General features: G+C 41.1%; 1 protein-coding gene across 2 annotated transcripts in view; it reads left to right on the plus strand.

The window, feature by feature from the left end:
• alpl (alkaline phosphatase, biomineralization associated) overlaps positions 1-9,147 on the plus strand; it is an 86,905-nt gene that overhangs the window by 18,513 nt on the left and 59,245 nt on the right. The window contains exon 2 of one of the 2 annotated variants that reach the window (XM_061886361.1): positions 5,886-5,999. The exons of the other annotated variant lie outside the window; for it this stretch is intronic. The gene's annotated coding sequence lies outside the window, so the exon portion shown is untranslated. The remainder of the gene's footprint in view (positions 1-5,885; positions 6,000-9,147) is intronic. 2 annotated transcript variants of the gene reach the window in all.

Here is a 9,147-nt window from a genome sequence, read left to right on the forward strand (position 1 = left end):
TATATAGCCCTAAATCACTAGTGTCTCAAAGGGCTGCACAAACCACAACACAAACCACTACGACATCCTCGGTAGGCCCACTCTGGGCGGATCTCATCTACCCCCGGGGCCTTGCCTCCGAGGAACTTTTTAATTACCTCAGCAACCTTAGCCCCAGAAATAGGAGAGCCCATCACAGATTCCCCAGGCACCGCTTTCTCAAAGGAAGACGTGTTGGTGGGATTGAGGAGGTCTTCGAAGTATTCCCTCTTCCGATCCACAACATCCGCAGTCGAAGTCAGCAGAACACCATCCGCATCAAGAGTACATCTTTCAAAACTCCACATCAAGAGTACATCTTTCAAAACTCCGATACCAGTGACCATGATGTATTCTTCCTTCTGGCATTGATGCAAACGGGAATGTTTGATACCACATGCACAGGAAATAAAGAAGGGATGTACAGAGTTAACTCCATAAAGCTTACTTGCATAGTTATTGATAAACATTATTTTAATAATTAAATATGGTAATTTTAAATGAATTTTTATGATCATTTAAAATTAATTACTTCAAATATGTGTATTTTAATGTATATTTCTATGGCTGGATGTAATAAGGAGTCAGAAAAAATACAAATAAAAATACAATTAATTTTGATGTTTTTAGCAAAATATAGTAAAAATGTATTTAGTTTTTTTTTCCAGCTACAATCGGGCGGAAGGCGGTGAACACCCTGGACAATTCGCCACCTCATCGCAGGGTCAACACTAATGGACAAACCATCCATCCATCCATCCATTTTCTACCGCTTATTCCCTTTCGGGGTCAGATGGACAAACAACATATATATTTATACATACTTTTCTATATATATTTATAAATATATATAAACACAGTGGGGGGAAAAGTATTTAGTCAGCCACCGATTGTGCAAGTTCTCCCACTTAAAATACTGACAGAGGTCTGTAATTTTATCATAGGTACACTTCAACTGTGACACACAGAATGTGAAAAAAAAAATCCAGGAATTCACATTGTAGGAATTTTAAAGAATTTATTTGTAAATTATGGTGGAAAATAAGTATTTGTTCACTTCAAACAAGGAAGATATCTGGCTCTCACAGACCTGTAACTTCTTCTTTAAGATGCTCTTCTGTCCTCCACTCATTACCGGTATTAATGGAACCTGTTTGAACTCTTTATCTGTATAAAAGACATCTGTACACAGCCTCAAACAGTTAGACTCCAAACTCCACTATGGCCAAGACCAAAGAGCTGTCGAAAGACACCAGGAAAAGAATTGTAGACCTGCACCAGACTGGGAAGAGTGAATTTACAATAGGCAAGCAGCTTGGTGTGAAAAAAAAAAAATCAACTGTGGGAGCAATTATCAGAAAATGAAAGACATACAAGACAGCTGATAATCTCCCCCGATTTGGGGCTCCACGCAAGATCTCATCCCGTGGGGTCAAAATGATCATGAGAACGGTGAGCAAAAATCCAAGAACCACACGGGGGGACCTGGTGAATGACCTGTAGAGAGCTGGGACCAAAGTAACAAAGGTTACCATCAGTAACCATCTCGTTTTGAGGAAATAACATTAGAGGAATTGTTACAACGTGTAAATGGAATAAAACAGACAACATGTTTACTTGACCCTCTTCCTGGGAAACTGATCAAGGAGCTCTTTGTATTATTAGGTCCATCAGTGCTAAATATTATAAACTTATCACTCTCCTCGGGCACTGTTCCCCTAGCATTCAAAAAAGCGGTTATTCATCCTCTTCTTAAAAGACCTAACCTCGATCCTGACCTCATGGTAAACTACCGACCGGTGTCTCACCTTCCCTTTATTTCAAAAATCCTTGAAAATATTGTTGCGGAGCAGTTAAATGAACACTTAGCGTCTAACAATCTATGTGAAACCTTTCAATCCGGTTTCAGGGCAAATCACTCCACGGAGACAGCCCTCGCAAAAATGACTAATGATCTATTGCTAACGATGGATTCTGATGCGTCATCTATGTTGCTGCTCCTCGATCTTAGCGCTGCTTTCGATACCGTCGATCATAATATTTTATTAGAAGGTATCAAAACACGAATTGGTATGTCAGACTTAGCCCTGTCTTGGTTTAACTCTTATCTTACTGATAGGATGCAATGTGTCTCCCATAACAATGTGACCTCGGACTACGTTAAGGTAACGTGTGGAGTTCCCCAGGGTTCGGTCCTTGGCCCTGCACTCTTCAGCATCCACATGCTGCCGCTAGGTGACATCATACGCAAATACGGTATTAGCTTTCACTGTTATGCTGATGACACCCAACTCTACATGCCCCTAAAGCTGACCAACACGCCGGATTGTAGTCAGCTGGAGGCGTGTCTTAATGAAATTAAACAATGGATGTCCGCTAACTTTTTGCAACTCAACGCCAAAAAAACGGAAATGCTGATTATCGGTCCTGCTAGACACCGAACTCTATTTAATAATACAACTCTAACATTTGACAACCAAACAATTAAACAAGGCGACACGGTAAAGAATCTGGGTATTATCTTTGACCCAACTCTCTCCTTTGAGGCACACATTAAAAGCGTTACTAAAACGGCCTTCTTTCATCTCTGTAATATCGCTAAAATTCGCTCCATTCTGTCCACTAAAGACGCTGAGATCATTATCCATGCGTTTATTACGTCTCGCCTCGACTACTGTAACGTATTATTTTCGGGTCTCCCCATGTCTAGCATTAAAAGATTACAGTTGGTACAAAATGCGGCTGCTAGACTTTTGACAAGAACAAGAAAGTTTGATCACATTACGCCTGTACTGGCTCACCTGCACTGGCTTCCTGTTTACTTAAGATGTGACTTTAAGGTTTTACTACTTACGTATAAAATACTACACGGTCTAGCTCCATCCTATCTTGCCGATTGTATTGTACCATATGTCCCGGCAAGAAATCTGCGTTCAAAGGACTCCGGCTTGTTAGTGATTCCCAAAGCCCAAAAAAAGTCTGCGGGCTATAGAGCGTTTTCCGTTCGGGCTCCAGTACTCTGGAATGCCCTCCCGGTAACAGTTCGAGATGCCACCTCAGTAGAAGCATTTAAGTCTCACCTTAAAACTCATTTGTATACTCTAGCCTTTAAATAGACTCCCTTTTTAGACCAGTTGATCTGCCGTTTCTTTTCTTTTTCTTCTATATCCCACTCTCCCTTGTGGAGGGGGTCCGGTCCGATCCGGTGGCCATGTACTACTTGCCTGTGTATCGGCTGGGGACATCTCTGCGCTGCTGATCCGCCTCCGCTTGGGATGGTTTCCTGCTGGCTCCGCTGTGAACGGGACTCTCGCTGCTCTGTTGGATCCGCTTTGGACTGGACTCTCGCGACTGTGTTGGATCCATTGTGGATTGAACTTTCACAGTACCATGTTAGACCCGCTCGACATCCATTGCTTTCCTCCTCTCTAAGGTTCTCATAGTCATCATTGTCACCGACGTCCCACTGGGTCATTATTGTCACCGATGTCCCACTGGGTGTGAGTTTTCCTTGCCCTTATGTGGGCCTACCGAGGATGTCGTGGTGGTTTGTGCAGCCCTTTGAGACACTAGTGATTTAGGGCTATATAAGTAAACATTGATTGATTGATTGATTGATTGATCAGTAACACACTACGCCGACAGGGAATCGAATCCTGCAGTGCCAGATGTGTCCCCCTGCTTAAGCCAGTGCATGTCCAGGCCCGTCTGAAGTTTGCCAGAGGGCACATGGATGATACAGCAGAGGATTGGGAGAATGTCATGTGGTCAGATGAAACCAAAATAAAACTTTTTGGTATAAACTCAACTCGTCGTGTTTGGAGGAAGAAGAACACAGAGTTTCATTCCAAGAACACCAGACCTACTGTGAAGCATGGGGGTGGAAACATCATGCTTTGGGGCTGTTTTTTTGCTAAGGGGACAGGACGACTGATCCGTGTTAAGGAAAGAATGAATGGGGCCATGTATCGTGAGATTTTGAGCCAAAACCTCCTTCCATCAGTGAGTGCTTTGAAGATGAAACGTGGCTGGGTCTTCTAGCATGACAATGATCCCAAACACACCGCCCGGGCAATGAAGGAGTGGCTCCGTAAGAAGCATTTGAAAGTCCTGGAGTGGCCTAGCCAGTCTCCAGACCTCAACCCCATAGAAAATCTGTGGAGGGAGTTGAAAGTCAGTGTTGCTCGGCGACAGCCCCAAAACATCACTGCTCTCGAGAAGATCTGCATAGAGGAATGGGCCAAAATACCAGCTACTGTGTGTGCAAACCTGGTAAAGACCTATAGTAATCGTTTGACCTCTGTTATTGCCAACAAAGTATATGCTACAAAGTATTGAGTTGAATTTTTGTTATTGACCAAATACTTATTTTCCACCATAATTTACAAGTAAATTCTTTAAAATTCCTACAATGTGAATTCCTGGATTTTTTTTCACATTCTGTCTCTCACAGTTGAAGTGTACCTATGACGAAAATTACAAACCTCTGTCATCATTTTAAATGTGTGTGTGTGTGTGTTTGTATAAAACAACCCTGCATCAGTCATAAGTACTATAGTTTTTTTTAAACATTTCTTTATTGTGTTTTTTGTACATGTACAATTAACAGTAAAATCAAATGTTTTCCCTTCGGATAAAAATGAATGACTTAACTCTGTTAAGCGTAACAGAGTTAAGTCATTTGTTGCGCGTAGAATGGACAGAAGTGAAAGACTGGAATTGTGGTGAGAGAGGACTAGACAGACCACTGATTCTTAACTACTCCTGTTAGTGCTCAGATATACTTGTGTCATTGTATATAAAATGTGATACTTAACTAGTCCTGTTTGGACTCAGATACACTTTCATCATTGAATATAAAAAGTGATACGAAATTTCTCCTGTTAGTGCTCAGATACTCTTGGATCATTGTATATAAAATGTGATACTTAATGTTAGTACTCAGATACACTTTTATCATTGTACATAAAATGTGATACTTAACTAATCCTTTTAGTACTCAGATACACTTTCATCATTGTATATAAAATGTGATACGTAACTACTCCTGTTAGTGCTAAGATACTGTACTCTTGCATCATTGTATATACAACGTTGATGGACGTTTGAAGTACGTTTTAGGGGCTTTGAAGGCTATAACAGTGACTCAGCGTTTTTTTAATCATCTTTTAAATCCCCCCCAAAAGAGGTGTGTGTTGTTGTCTGTCATAATGATTGTGAACTTCAAGGCAATGCAGGTTATTTGCTGTAACGGAGGTGATCATTATTAGTTTAGCCTTGGATGGATACACATAATTAGCTGCTAGCCACTCGAGAAGAGAACTTGACTAGTACTTTAATGGCACGAGGGAGGATCAAATACATCATTAAAGAGTGTAAATAGTATGCTTTGTTTTGATATGTGGCTACATCTTTGCCAAAATCTCCATGGTTTAAAAGGTGGCGGTTTGCAGGTCACCTGAGTGTCCCTCTAAGCGCTCCAAATCCTAATCCTAGTTTCTGAGTGTGAAGCAACAGGAGCTTGAAAGGTATGAGGAGAAGAGCGGAGCAGCATTAGTCCTTTGTCTCCATACCAGCGGGATTTGATTGACTTTGTTCGAAGCTTGGCAGGGGCGCCGCTAGGGATATTGGGCCCCATGAAAACGCCCCTGTATCTTTACAGGACCCCTTTGTACTATAATTTCATCATCATTAGGGTCCTCTCTGGGCCCCCGTCCATCATGGGCCCCTAGAATCCGTCTCCTTTACCCCCCCTTTTCGGCGCCCCTGACGCTTGCCGATGCCATGGTCCACACGGTCTGGACCACGGCCCTGTGTGCTCTCCTGCTAATGGCTGTGGTGGTCCTACTTTGCTACTTCACCTGCAGGCTGGGAGGGTCACTGCCTCTGGGCGGGCCTGGGAACTTCTGAGGCTCTGCAGGTCGCTTTGTTAGCAGCGGATTTTTCTCTGAACGAGGAGGCGCCGCATGAAAGTCCTGGAGGTTTGTGATTTTGGAGAGCATCTCTGTATGATACTTCTCTTAGCGAATGGAAGACTTTAAAGGAGCCATCACGCAATTCTCTAGTCCCCTCCCCCTCTCCCTGACTGAGCTTGCCAGATACGCAGCCCAATCCAGCTGCATGGACTGGTCTACTCCTAGGAACTTCAAACTTCCTCCGCCCCTTACTAGAGGTTGAGGTGCTGGGACCATAATAACTGAAGAGACAAGCGTTTTGTCCATAATTACATCTCTAACCAACAGAAATGAAGCTATTTCATGCCTGAGTACAATATCACAACAATCATATGTCAGTACTATCAGAAAACAAAGACATTGTTGGTTTTAAGAGCAGAGGAGCATGTTCGGCAGCAAACAATCATGGAGTACTTATAAGCAGACACATTGTGTACGATAAAGGTGAACTTATAACACTGGAACACCCTCAGGAAGAGCTGTTTTAAGACAGGACTAGCTAGCTAGCAGCTAACATCCATCAATAGTCAGCAGTGTTTTAGCTTCTTCTAAATCACTAATCCTCCCCTCCATGGTGACAAATAAAGTATTTTTCTTACAAGTATCCTTATCACTAGAGGCCGAGGAATAGCTAAACATGCTTCACTACACACTGTAGGAGGATACAATAGCTCACCAGCGTCACCGCTAACAAAAGCTAGCGCGCCTGAATCTAAACAATTTCCATCGGTGGATCTACACCTGACATCCACTGTAATGATACCAAGTACAAAAGCGTATCTAGTCGATACTACTATGATTATATCGATACTTTTTACCGTCACAAAATCTTTTTTCCTTTTAAAAAATTCATATTTTGTTTATAAACTCAGTAAATATGTCCCTGGATACATGAAGACTTTGTATATGACCAATGTAGGATCCTGTAACTACTTGGTGTTGGATTGATACCCAAATTTGTGGTGTCAAACAAATCTAATGTAAAGTATCAAAGAAGAGAAGAATACGTTATTATCACATTTTAACAGAAGTGTATATAGAACATGTTAAAAGTGAAAGTAAGCAGATATTAACAGTAATTTATCACGTAGATTAATAATCCATGTTTACAGTTTGTCCCTCATAATGTAGACAAAATAATAGGTAGATAAATGACACAATATGTTACTTTATACGTCAGCAGACTAATTAGGAGTCTTTGTTTGTTTACTTACAACTAAAACACAAGTTGTCTAGTATGTTCAACATTTTATTTAAGGACTAAATTGTTTTTTGATTGCAACAAGAAACATATGTTTAATGTACCCTAAGATTGTTTTGTTAAAATAAAGCCAATAATGACATTTTTTTGTCGTCCTCTTTATTTAGAAAGGAATCGAAAAGTATTGAAATACATTTTGGTCCCGATATCAAAATATTGGTATTGCACTGACACTACCCATATATAGAAGGAAATAGGCACTGACACTACCCAAATAGAGAAGGAAATAGGCACTGACACTCAGAGGTGGGTAGTAACGCACTACATTTACTCCATTACATCTACTTGAGTAACTTTTGGGATAAATTGTACTTCTAAGAGTATTTTTATGCAACATACTTTTACTTTTACTTGAGTATATTTACAGAGAAGAAACACTACTTTTACTCCGCTCCATTTATCTACATTCAGCTCGCTACTCGCTACTGATTTTTATCGATCTGTTAATGTTTGTTTTGGTTTGTTAGACAGACCTTCAAAGTGGGATCTATGCATGCCTGCGTTTCACCAATCACATGCAGTCACTGGTGACTTTGGACCAATCAAACAGAGCCAGGTGGTCACATGACCGTCTCAAGTGGAACCCGACTTAAACAATTTAAAAAACGTATTTAGTGGTCAATTTTACGTAATATGTACTGTACTGTGCAATCTACTAATAAAAGTTTCAATCAATCAATCAAAAGTGTAAAGGAAAAAAGACACTTTTTATTTCAACCTGCGCTAACAAAATAAGATTTTCCAAAAGCCAGCGCAAACAAGCTTGCAAGCTATGGAGTTTGCCTTTTGATTGAGAATGGTAACTTTTAGATGGACTAATGTCTTACATGTTTAGTAACTTTACCAGTGGCAGTAGCTCGACAAAGACGGCGGTGCGTAACTGACATCCTGGATGTGACAAACTCACAGACTTTCTAATTGGTCAAATGGTAGCGATAACAAGATTTCGGGGCTGTAAATCTAATTTTGAAATGCGAATATCCTGTTTGAACTATTGTTATTAGTTATAGAGGTATTGGAAAAGAACATGATTTATTACGGGAGGGCGTGGCGCAGTGGAAGAGTGGCCGTGCGCAACTCGAGGGTTCCTGGTTCAATCCCCACCTAGTACCAACTTCATCACGTCCGTTGTGTCCTGAGCAAGACACTTCACCCTTGCTCCTGATGGGTGCTGGTTAGCCCCTTGCATGGCAGCGCCCTCCATCAGTGTGTGAATGGGTAAATGTGGAAGTAGTGTCAAAGCGCTTTGAGTACCTTGAAGGTAGAAAAGCGCGATACAAGTACAACCCATTTATCATTTATTAATACCTTTTGACATATAAGGGCCATTTAATGATGACTTGACATTAAATTATTACATATGGATCCTTTAAATTAGATTATTACATACGGCTCCTTTAAATGACTTGACATGACATTGTTACATACGGCTCCTTTAACTGCGGTCATTTCTTTGTGTGCAGTCAATCATTCGGCTTTAATCGCCTTTGTCCTGTTCTTTAAACCCGGGGATGTTGTGGAGCTCAATCCCATTAAAATAGCCTTGACTCAGAGCCCGGGCAAGGAAGAGGGAGGGTGTGGATAATGGCAGACCTTGGAAAATCTCCTGTTGGGACCACTTTCCCTCAGCGAGACCGCTTCTATACCTCCTTCTAATGCCACCCAGGCCTGAGAGATCTTCCGTGAGAAGGGACACAACTTTCTGTGACTGAGCTCTTAGCTCCCAACACTTGTGTCTCAGATCTTTGAAATGAAGTGATGTCAACTTCATTGGTGCTTGGCCCCTCAAAACACTATTTTTTATTATTTGGTATTAATTTGTATTATTTAGTGGTTTTTCAGCGTATAATATTTTTGCTCCCACATAAAAAAACTAAACTATGAAAAACGACTACCCAAAATGTAAAAAAATAA

Source organism: Nerophis ophidion, linkage group LG02 (assembly GCF_033978795.1).
Source record: "Nerophis ophidion isolate RoL-2023_Sa linkage group LG02, RoL_Noph_v1.0, whole genome shotgun sequence".
NCBI classification, from domain to species: Eukaryota; Metazoa; Chordata; class Actinopteri; order Syngnathiformes; family Syngnathidae; genus Nerophis; species Nerophis ophidion.